Raw genomic sequence first — 12,180 nt, forward strand, 5'->3', positions numbered from 1 at the left:
ATCTGTGAGCCTGCAGACCCGAATGTGAACCCTCTTCTGATGTTTCAGGCTGTGCCTTCAGTCAGATATAAACCCTTTTCTTGTTCAGGAGCTGCATAATATAAAGAAAACTACACGTATAATCTGCTTGTCAACTTTCATTACGCTGTTCTTTAATTCAGTTTTTTTCTGAAATATTTGAAGCATGTTTTTGTGTTTTTGTGTTTGTGTGTTTTTGTGTTTACTGTCGAGGTTTGGCATTTTGAAGATGGATTTTTTTGTCATGTCTGCCCTGTAATTGTTGCGAGATACCGATGAGATGCCGCGATGGAAAGCTGTCCCATGATCTTTCATATTTCCAATTCCTTCTGCACACTCAGCTCATCTCCAAGTGAAATATTTATAGTGATATAACATAGTTCCTTTATCTGCTTTCTTAAATCCTCTCATGTATGAAATGTAGCTGGACTCATTTCAAAGCAGGCATGATCTAACACCTGCACTTTGTGCCACATAAATTTTGCTCTCCAGGGCTCTGTCTGTTAGAATGCATGGGCAATCGCTATAGATACCTCACGGACATGCATCCATAAGCTCTCACATGAGGTCTGTGTCTGTATAAAGTGAAGGAGACCCATCCTTTTTTCATTTAAAATATAACCTTGGATTTTTCTATGAGAAATAAAACCCAGGGTAAATGTTTGGTTGGCCATCCCTGTGTTTATATAACAGCCTTTCAACTCTAATTTGCTCAATGTGTCCTTAGTACATCAAACAAAACTTTCTGTAGAGTTTATTTTCTATGGTTGAACTCACTGGTTGTGTTTCAGAGGACCATAAGGGGAATTTCAATTTGTCCTTGCAAAGTGGTAAAAGACCAGTCATTTTTGAGAGCAGCCGTTGGTGCTGTCTAAAAGACTTGCCTTTCCAGTGGGCTTTTTGGGGATGTGAATTTGTTCATCAGAGATTAATGACCTATTCTAAGGGTCTCAAAGAGACTGTGAAACTGCCTGCACTTTATATCTATACAGGCAACTAGATGGCCACTGTTCCTTTAACCACTGTGGTGCACAAAGACTAAGTGGAATAGTTTGTAACCAGAAAGCACTCATTCAGTATAGCCTTACAAACTGTTTAACTGCTTATTGTTATTTACTATAAATAAATTAAAACTCTTATTGGACTGCACTCTGAAAGTTTGAAGATGGCTTGTCTTACAGTTAATATATACTGTAGCATGCGTGCTTGAAATTAGAAATACTTTTTCATGGAACTCTCCTGTTCTATTTAAATGGCTTTCATCGCAATTAGAGCAGAACCACTGATCAGAAGACAATAGGCCTGGGTACAACCAGCAATCCTGAAAGAGGGCAGCACTTCACCTGGCATTGTGAGCATAACGTAAATCTATTTGCCCAAATGGAATCACCTTTTGAGGTACAAATACTTAAATAAATTTAGCGGTATAGTCAAGAAACTGATTTTATAACCTCAGAGTTGCTGGTTGAGACTAATAATGCTCTGCTTGCTTCAGTAAATTGTGCAGCTGCAAGAATATCCAAAGTAAGAGTCATGTAGACTGCCAAGACTGCTTTGCAAATACTAGAGCACCCAGCTGCATCATCATTAGTGCTTGCGGACAATGTGATAGAGGCTGCAGAGGCCATCCTGTGAAGAGCTGCTGACAGGCTGTGGTTTCTCTGGATATTTTAAAGATGCTGTCACAGACTGTTCCAGCTCTGAACTGCTGGTAAATCTGAGCTGGGCATGCCAATAAAAGTGTACTCATTGAGCATAGCATATCTCATTCACATGTTTGTAATATTGTGGGAGCTCTGCTGAACCTGTCCAAACATTCCAAATTAACGGCACCCATTTTACCGCCTAGAATCGAGCATTTCATATATCTGAGATCTGTAACATTCCAGATGTACCGTAATTATTTTATGCAAAAATGCAAGGTATTGTATCTACCTTGTCCAAACTTTCTCTTTGCATCAGACTACAAGATGGCTGCCATTTTAGGGCTGGGATCGTACAATCCCATTTTTCCTCAACATCTGAAATGGCTTTGGTACAAAATCTTTTCAACCCCTGTATACCCCTCTGGATGTACAGAGAACATTCTTTGTCAATGTTTTTTTTATTTTTATGAAAATGATATATAAATGCTAGGTATGTTCGCCAAAGCATCCATGAACATTACTCTTAGTATCTTTGAAGTTAACACGGTTTTACACAGAAGACATTCTCTCCCTGTTCTATTTGATCACAATAGGTAACATAAGGTCAGGTCAATTTCCTAGCTCAGGACTAAATGGAGCAATTCACCTTACTGGGACATCAATGGACTTCAAAGTGTTCATAAAATGTCTTTTTCAGCGGGGCACAAGTATATTTCAGTTTTTAGTGACTCAAACTGCTGCATCTTGATTTATAAGAAAGACTTATGGCAGTGCCCCCTCACATGTGTGACAATTAATCCAATGCACATTTCAACCCTACCAAACAGAGCCCACAACAAGGATATAAATCACAAGAAAGGCGCCCACGATACTGCTGTCAGCAGGATTAAAATGTGCTGCATTCAAAGGAAGGAACCGCATCTAAAGACAAGCTTTTTTTGAAGACTGGGATAGTCGCACATGTTTTATTTGGATTCTATTTTTCCAGAAAAATGATTCAAACCATTTTAGAACTCAGTAAAGCAAGTTGCAGAGGATCGTGTACCTACAAGCTTCACTATAAGCACACAATTTCAAAAAACGTTACCAGTATTATAATTAATTATTTACTAAAAAATATTTACAAAAATATATCATGGGGCACTATGCACAAATATCATTTGTGCTGATGCAGATGACAAATGTTTTTCTTACCCTCATCACATCATGTTGCTGTATCTTCAAGGTCTGTTTCTACATTGCCAAAAATAAATAGCTAAATTGTAACTTTTGGAAAGTTTGCCTTAAATTTGAGTTAGAAGTACATGGCTTATGAATGGAACCATTTTGCAGTTTGTTTCATAGTCTACAAAATAGACAAATGAATAAAATCTTTTCTCAGTCATTTAAAAGTTTATGTATTTGATGCAAGCTCAAGCTGCATTAAGTGGGCGTAGAGGTTTTAGAAAGATATTGGTTGCCAGACATTCAGAAGAAGGGATGACTGGGTTTCTGTAGACTAGAGTAAAGTGAAAAGTTTGTTTTGTGAGAATTGTTCACATCCCCCTTCTCCTGACTCTGCAGTTTGAAACACAGTAAATTCAGTAATTTGTGTTTTATGGGGTCCCTGGTAGTGTGTTAGAATGTCCCCTCTTACCCCCTCTTATCTCCAAGAGAGGCACAGATATGGTCCATTAAATATAACATACATACCTTTCAGTTCTTCAGTTCAGGTTTCTATGAATTAAATGCTCTAGTCATTTATAAAGAGCCCTTTAATGATCTCACAGGGATTACAGTGCATTATAGTATTGCAGCAGTAATTCAGTCTTCTTCTTGCAAGCTGTTTCTGATGTAGGTTTCTGCCCAAATAATCTGAGCACTACTATATGATGCAGCATCTCATGCAACACGAATCACAATGAGAACATTTTTCTTGAATGGTCTTATAAATATCTCTTCCTACACTGTTACCTTCCCTGAAGCTCTGAAGGGAAAATGGATGGCTCTTGGTACTTTTTCAGGTTCATGTCATGAGACTCAGCAGGACACCGCTGCAGTTAAAACCACAAGCCATGACAAGCCAGGAATCCTAAAAAGAACCTTGCTTAGTGCTCTCACAAGGGCCAAGGCAGCATCCAGTCAAATGAGTACTCCCACACTCTTCTACCCGGTCTCCTGATGAATGGGCCAGGCTAAAAAAAGAGGCAAAAAGAGGCCAATATAGGGGTAAATCTCACACAAAAGCTCAAAATACTGGTAAACTGTGAGCCATGGGTCAAGCTTTAGTTTTTACAAACTGAGTGATCCTGATTAGGTGGAATTCTCGCAGATGTGAATTAGACTTAATTTCTTCTCACAAGGGTCACTGTAGATTTTGGAACCTTCTTCTGTGTTCTATTACAAAAAAAAATCAGTTTTTTGATGTTGGGAATTGGCAACTATCAAATTATTAAAATTAATATTACAGAATAATAAAACACCAATAGGCTAAGTATGCCATCTGTGAGCTTTGTGGGGGAGAGGGTATAAATGATGGGGAAGGTGGAGAGTTAATTCTGGTTTATGTGTATACTGGCCATGGGCTTTTTTGCATCATGAGAAATTATACATTGTACATTAACAATTTTGCCACCGCTTCTGCCTCCTGATAAAATTCCTTAATCAATGAATCCTCTTTGTATTGATCCTCCAAATTATGGGAGCTTGCAAGTTTGGCAAATACCATGAAATTGCAAGGCCATCATTAAAGATGCACCTGTTGCTATGTGACCCTTTCCAACCCACAATCTTTGTTTTGATGAAACGTGGACTGAGCAAAAGGTTTATTTTATCTTACTCTATTTCTGTAGGATTGCTCCAGCACATCTGGCTCCTTATATGGAGGTAATGGGTTTGCTCAAACATGGGAGAAACTGAACTGAGTACTATTACACATCACTTCCAAGAAGTTGTGGCTGACAGGAAAAGTACAGTGAACGCTGCAGCCAGTGTTGTAGGGAAAGTGTTTCCCTGAAGCGCTCAGCATTCCAACTCACATAAAGGGACTGCTTGCAATACTCACTGCTTCGAGGATCACCAAATCACCTTCATAGTGAGCCATAGTAATGCTGATGTACTTGTCACATAACATCAGTGTGCGGTAAATACTGAGTCGATGATAACTTAAAGTGAGATGTTACAGTTCCCAGACAGGTGAAAGCTGTGTATTTCAAACATCAATCAAAGACACAACATCCCGAACACAGTCCCGAAAGAAACAGGATTTAGTCAAATGCAAAGTCTAAGGACAAAGGGGGACTCAAATGGCTGAACGATAATAAGGGCTCAATGCACAGATGTGCACAACAGCACCGTGTTTAAAACATGAAAAGGACATGAATCTTTGGATGTAGATGAATTCCTTTAAGGAAAGATTTTCCAGTTGAAATTTCCCAGGTGATCACATCGAGGGGAGGAACTGGCAGTTCACACGGACGCTGAGGCCCAGTTATTTCTGAGCCATTCGGACGACGGCCATAAAACAAACTGTGCAAATGACACAATCCAGGCAGGAAGTTGTGAAACATGGAACTCAGTAGTATCCACTCCAATGGGAACTTTTCCAGAGAAAGATCAGATCTCCCTTCTTTAGAGTAATTAATGGATACTTCAGAGAAAATTAGCATTAGCAAAGTTCTTATTAGCAATGTACTATTTTGGAAAGTGCCCAATAAAATGTAGGACTGTGTTCAACGCTTGTTGAGTCCAAACAAGACATTAACAAATTCCAATGATAAAAAATGAAAACAGATATTTTCAATCAGTCACCTCTTTTCATCTACAGTATGTCTTCCCCTGGCCTATAATTCAAGTGCATCACCCAGAGAGCCTCACACAGACACAAAGACTATCCAACAATCCTGTCAATTACTGTGGAAATTATGTAAAAAGAAAGAGCCCTTGGATATGTGAAAATAAAGAGAAGGGGCTTTGACTAATAGGTACAGTAGCACTTTGTAATGGAAGCCTTTGAAAGACTAACTTGTGTGTGCATGCAAACATGACTTCTCGCCGACCCACATGAAAGATGGCAGTCATTTCTGAAACCTTTTCATTAAATTTCATTAAGAGTTCAAAAGAGGAGACTTTGAGGCTTCTTTCAGGATGAAATATGCTTTAGTAAAGAAGTCTCGTTGAAAAGGTGCACCAGCTTTGAAAGAGGAGAGCAGGGGATCCTGAGCTGACATGTAAAGGAAGATGTTTTTTAGAAGACAGAAAGACGTTTGGAATGGTGTTTAACAAAGAGCTTTAAAACCATCTTAGTCTTCCCACCTTTTCTCATTTTGAAACCCAGACAGACCATTTAAGAAGGCAGATAAAAAATGTAAAGAAAAACATATAAGATTCTATTTGAAAGACTTTGTTGCCTCAGAGAACACCTGTAATGACAAGTTTCAAAATAATAGCCCCCCAAAAAAGCACCCAGATATTCTATCAGTCTTGCACAACAAACCATGGCATCTTGTTTCTTTATGCTGTCAAATTCAAGACCTTTTTTGGATGCTAAGTGGGCATTCAAAGTAATCATTAATAATTTGCTTGTAATCCGACCTGAACAAATGATCACTAATAAATTACAGTAGAAAGTAATGCAAATAGCCTTTAACGGAAGAAGGAGGAAATGTATATGGTATGCAACAATTAAATTAGCTTTGACTGAATTACACACTGCCCCATTAATTCTGGGAGTAGAATCTTATTTGCTCACAGCTGACATTGTATAATGTACACAGTATATAGCCCATAATAAATTTTACATAAAGTAATCAATAAATGAATATTCGTAACAGTCAGTGTTGCAACTTTTTAGTTTGAACTTGGTGATTTAAGTGTTAAAAATACTTTTCTTGTGAAATAATTTATTCTGTGGAATTTTTCTATTTTACTGAAAATCTAATGCTATTTTTTTGTGCAAATTGGAAGTGAATTGAATATCAATCCAGCTTATTTTACAGTCGTACTGATGTAATTGATCCATAAGTTAAAAAATCCCACTCAAGTGAATGCAGACCTGGAAGGAGAGGGTGGGGGGAGGCCTGTAGACCCAAATGCATTATGGTAGTTGATATATGCCAACACTCCTTTAAAGGAAACATTTGTAAATGAGTCTTTGAAAGACTTTGTTTCTTTGAACATGTAAAGATCTCGTGTAAGGAGGTGCTTTGCAGAGATTATATTGGTTTGGTATCGTGTTCAAAAGCAACCTACGAGGTTTAACATTTCATCCAATCACTGCAGTTCAGTCAGATGAGAGAAGAGGCCAAGGCTTTGTTTAAAATAAGTCCCTGTAGCCTTCCTGGCTGAATTACTGAAACAGCTAATAACATTGCAAGGAAACCAAACCACACCTTTTCTTTTTTGTGTACAGATTGTCCCAGGTTTATGACTCATAGATTAATTACCTCCGGTCCACTCAGTGAAGTAGCAGATTTATTAAAATACTACATGTAATCCATAAGTGTATTCGCCATTTTCGGAACATCACATTTATTAAAAATAAACTATCATGAAAAATAAATATACATTTTCTCAGCACTGCATTATAAGTGGTATTATAAGTTCTGAACAAACAAGGAAGACTTTTAAGTCTTTTGTGTTTCCATGGGCTGTATAACTTGTATTAAATATGCATTGGAAATATGCCAGTTGTTTCACACTATTGCATTAATCTGTGAAGAAGCAGAATGAATAAATCTTCTGTCTGGTCTGTACTGTATATCAGACATGATTCAAACAAAAAAGCACCTGTAGATGCTCTTTGGCTATAAAACTTAATATTTAATAAAAAATATTTAATTGGGAGCACTAAACATTGACACATTGACAAATGTTTTTGCAAGCATGTTCAAATAATAGTCATAATATTTCAGAGAACAACCCAAGATGCCCTTTAAATTGTATTACTAAAAATTGGACAAATGTCTACATTCATTCGCTGAGAAGCATACATTTCTCAGCTGAAATATAGGTTGACACAAAGTTATTTTTCAGCTGTGGGTGGTGTCCAGTCATAAAAGAAAATGACTTGCTTTTTTCTCCCGATTCTTTGCGTCAGTGTTAACAAGCGCCAAGTTGTTCTCTCTGACTGCCCCTCTCCAAATGTTCCCTCAGAATCTCTGCCATTCTTTTCCGGGGGGACTGCTGTTTGGCTTTTGAAGCCTCCTCAAAGCAGTCTTCCCCCTGTACATGGGTCCCTGTAGCTGTTCTGGTTCCCCTGACCTGCGTGTGAGAACCCGGCTCCTGGTGCAAGCAGGAGCTGTTCTAACAACTCTGCACGAGATGGACAACTGCTAGACACAACCTGCTTCACCTTCTGAGGTCAGAATAGTCTCTCTATGAGGAGAATCACCGTGCAGCCAAATACAGCTGTTTCTATCAAATGGGACCTTGTTCTGACCTCAAAAGGGAACCCAGGAATAAATTAAGCTTCAGAGAGACATCAGTAACAGATTTTACCACAAGAACTATGTGACAGAAACATTAGCAGGACTTTTCCAATAGACCTTTAGGGTCAAGTTAAGGGTCCATAATGTACGGTAAATCGAAACCTGGCCTCATGTGCAACTCCGTTCTGGATGATAAAAAAAGTCTGTAAAAACATCCAAAGTTGTACATGTTTGAAAAGGAGTCCATGTGGAATACAGGCTTGTATGAACTTTTCAGTGCTACGTTATTCAACAGGATGATGCATGGGTTATATATCAGTAAACAATCACGAGCTTTTCCCAAGTCTTAGCTGTTTGGCAGTAACCATGAAAGAAAACCTCACTGGGGTGATTAAGAGATTGAAAAGAAATGCCACCCACTTCAGAAGCCTGGAGACCTTATGAATGATTCACACGTGCAGCTGCTCTGCTGGTTGCCTTGATTGTTCGAGAATTTCTGGTTTTTATTTTCTGGAAGGTCTCCATCAGGACGTAGCTCTAATCATTGTCACAGCAGCACGTAGGTTAATGGTATTAACCAAGGTCACATTCTGGACGAGACTGCCAAACATGCAACATATTCAATCCTGTAAATTTGAGCACCGTTATGACAAGCATATGATACACATCTACACATATGCACAGAAATCTCTTGAAATTAAACCTTGTTGCCGAGGAGATCCTAGCCCCTGCCTGCCCCTGCCCCTCTCCTTGTCTCCTCCTTTATTTATATACAGGCTCCTCCCCTGCAAGCAAGGCTCGGAACCATCTGCGCTCACAATGCTAACGTTCCACATCAAAGCTACAGACCACCAGTGTCCTCTAAGAAAAGAGCTTTCTGTTTGTCTGTCTCTGTTTCTCTCTCACTCATGCACTCTCTCTCACACGCACACACGCATACACACATACACACAGGCTTCACTTAATTAAAAACTGCAGCTTACATAATTTGGGGATATTGATAATATTTATAAAGTGATCCTCAGCCATTTCATTGTGCAAACCAGCCCCCCTACTCACCCCTGAGCCCACCCCCTCCTTCTTTTATGAGAAAGGCCCCAGACCAGGTGATTTCAACAATCCAGAAACAAACATAGAAGCATATGTTTTATGCATTTGAGGTAATGGGGGATGTAAGATAATGTGTGTGGGATTAAAACATGTTTACCCACTTTGGGTATCCATAAACATCCTACTGCATTCTTCATAGTGTTTCTATCGCAAGACTGAATTTGAATCTTAATCTCCAAATTACCAGACAGGGGCGCAATTAAACATGCAATTGGCTCCCACTCCCAAAGAGCTGCACACCTTTCATCACTGAGACAGAAACCCAGACCCCTCCCATGCAAGAGAGCAAGATCATCTCAGGACGCATGATCACACATAGACACACACACACACATACACACACACACACACACACACACACACTCACGCACGCACGCACGCACACACACCCCTCACCCACAAGCACCTTATGCGCAATATATGCAAGAAATGTTATACAGTATGTTATATTAATAAGAAATAAACCACAACAAGTTTGAAAGGCATTCCCAGTCTTGTATGTGTCAAATGAAACCTCTATTACTGAATAACTGTTAAATGACATCATGGGCAGTGCAGGACCAGCAAGTGGGGCATTCCAGCACAGGCATTCCCACAGGACACACAGACAGACATTGGTGAAGGGACGGATGGACACTGGGTGGCCAACATTGGGGCTGACTCCCCTTTGATGGCAGTCGACTGAATGCTTCCTCTTTCCCAGCTAACTGGTCTCCCGTCCTGTGACTTGTATCTTCCATTCCGGCAGCTGCCTGATCTGTCTGGTCCAGGATGAATGCAGTACTAGAACCTGAGGCTGCAGTGAAAGCCTTCTGAAAAACGATCACCGTGTCCGAAACCTACACACAGCTTTCATTACTCCTTGATTGGATTCACCATAAAATAGATCCACTGCAGCAACCATATTATGGTGATCCCTGGAAAGAAAATTATACCTGAGTAAATGGAGAAATACCCCCAAAATGATGTCATTTTGGGGAAATGATGAGGTGAAGTTCTGTGATGTGGAACAGGCCTCTCCTTGCATCTGTGTCCTCTTATTTCAGCCATTCCAATGGAGCCCATGATCCCCTGCTATTTCCCTGTGAGTAGAATATTGTTTTAATTATTGCCTGGAATTGCTTAATATGCAGAACCTTTACAGAGATTCCAAGACACTCAAATGCGATTTCCAGGAAGACTTTCCCTTCCCAATTTCAGATTTATGAATCTCTGCTCTTAATTTGTCTATAATCCAGATGCATGCTATGTAAAAATGTGGTTGTGGGGCGATAGTCAGTCAAAAGGTTAAATGTGTGGCAGCAGGTACACATGCTACCAGATAAATTTTTTGGTTCATTCAAAATCAATAACAAACCCATGTCCTAACCTTTCTTCAAGCTGCTGAACACAACCGTAAACTTGCCTCAACCCTCAGACTTATCGTTTTCCTAACCCTAACCCTAACCCTAACCCTAGCTGAAAACTAGTTTGAGACCTAAACCCTAATTGAAGCCATTGGAACCTTTGAAAACATCAGGAAACCAAATTAAAATAGATGGATACAACTTAAAGATCGTGAATACTGTAATACAAATGCAAAATAATATGTTTGAAGTCATTTAAAACACAAAAATGTTTTCTCTAAAAAAATATGCATTCATTACGCATTTTGTATGGTCATAGGTACACATGCTACCAGAGACATTTCTTGGTTCATTCAGAATCAATAACAAACCCATGTCCTAACCTTTCTTCAAGCTGCTGAACACAACCGTAAACTTGCCTCAACCCTCAGACTTACCGTTCTCCTAACCCTAACCCTAACCCTAACCCTAGCTGAACACTAGTTTGAGCCCTAAACCCTAATTGAAGGCATTGGTACCATAGAAAACATCAGGAAACCAATTTAAAATTGATGGAAAACAAAATAAATAACATAAATACAATAATACAAATGCAAAATAATAAGTTTGAGGTAAAACGAAAATGTTTTCCCTAAAAAAATATTCATTTATTATACATATGGTATGGTCATAGGTACACATGCCACCAGAGAAATTTTTTGGTTCATTCAAAATCATTAGCAAACCCATGTCCTAACCTTTCTTCAAGCTGCTGAACACAACCGTAAACTTGCCTCAACCCTCAGACTTACCGTTTTCCTAACCCTAACCCTAGCTGAACACTAGTTTGAGCCCTAAACCCTAATTGAAGCCATTGGTACCTTTGAAAACATCAGGAAACCAATTTAAAATTGATGGAAAACAAGGTAAATAACATAAATACAATAATGCAAAAGCAAAATAATAAGTTTGAGGTAAAAAAAAAAAATGTTATCCCTGAATAAATATGCATTTATTTAGCATTTTGTATGGTCATAGGTACACATGCTACCAGAGAAATTTTTTGGTTCATTCAAAATCAATAACAAACCCATGTCCTAACCTTTCTTCAAGCTGCTGAACACAACCGTAAACTTGCCTCAACCCTCAGACTTAACGTTTTCCTAACCCTAACCCTAGCTGAACACTAGTTTGAGCCCTAAACCCTAATTGAAGCCATTGGTACCTTTGAAAACATCAGATAACCAATTTAAAATTGATGGAAAACAAGGTAAATAACATAAATACAATAATACAAATGCAAAATAATAAGTTTGAGGTAAAACAAAAATGTTTTCCCTAAAAAAATATGCATTTATTATACATATGGTATGGTCATAGGTACACATGCCACCAGAGAAATTTTTTGGTTCATTCAAAATCATTAACAAACCCATGTCCTAACCTTTCTTCAAGCTGCTGAACACAACCGTAAACTTGCCTCAACCCTCAGACTTATCGTTTTCCTAACCCTAACCCTAGCTGAACACTAGTTTGAGCCCTAAATCCTAATTGAAGCCATTGGTACCTTTGAAAACATCAGGAAACCAAATTAAAATAGATGGATACAACTTAAAGATTGTGAATACTGTAATACAAATGAAAAATAATATGTTTGAAGTAATTTAAAACACA

The sequence above is a fragment of the Anguilla rostrata genome, chromosome 8 (genome assembly GCF_018555375.3).
Source record: "Anguilla rostrata isolate EN2019 chromosome 8, ASM1855537v3, whole genome shotgun sequence".
Lineage (NCBI taxonomy): Eukaryota > Metazoa > Chordata > Actinopteri > Anguilliformes > Anguillidae > Anguilla > Anguilla rostrata.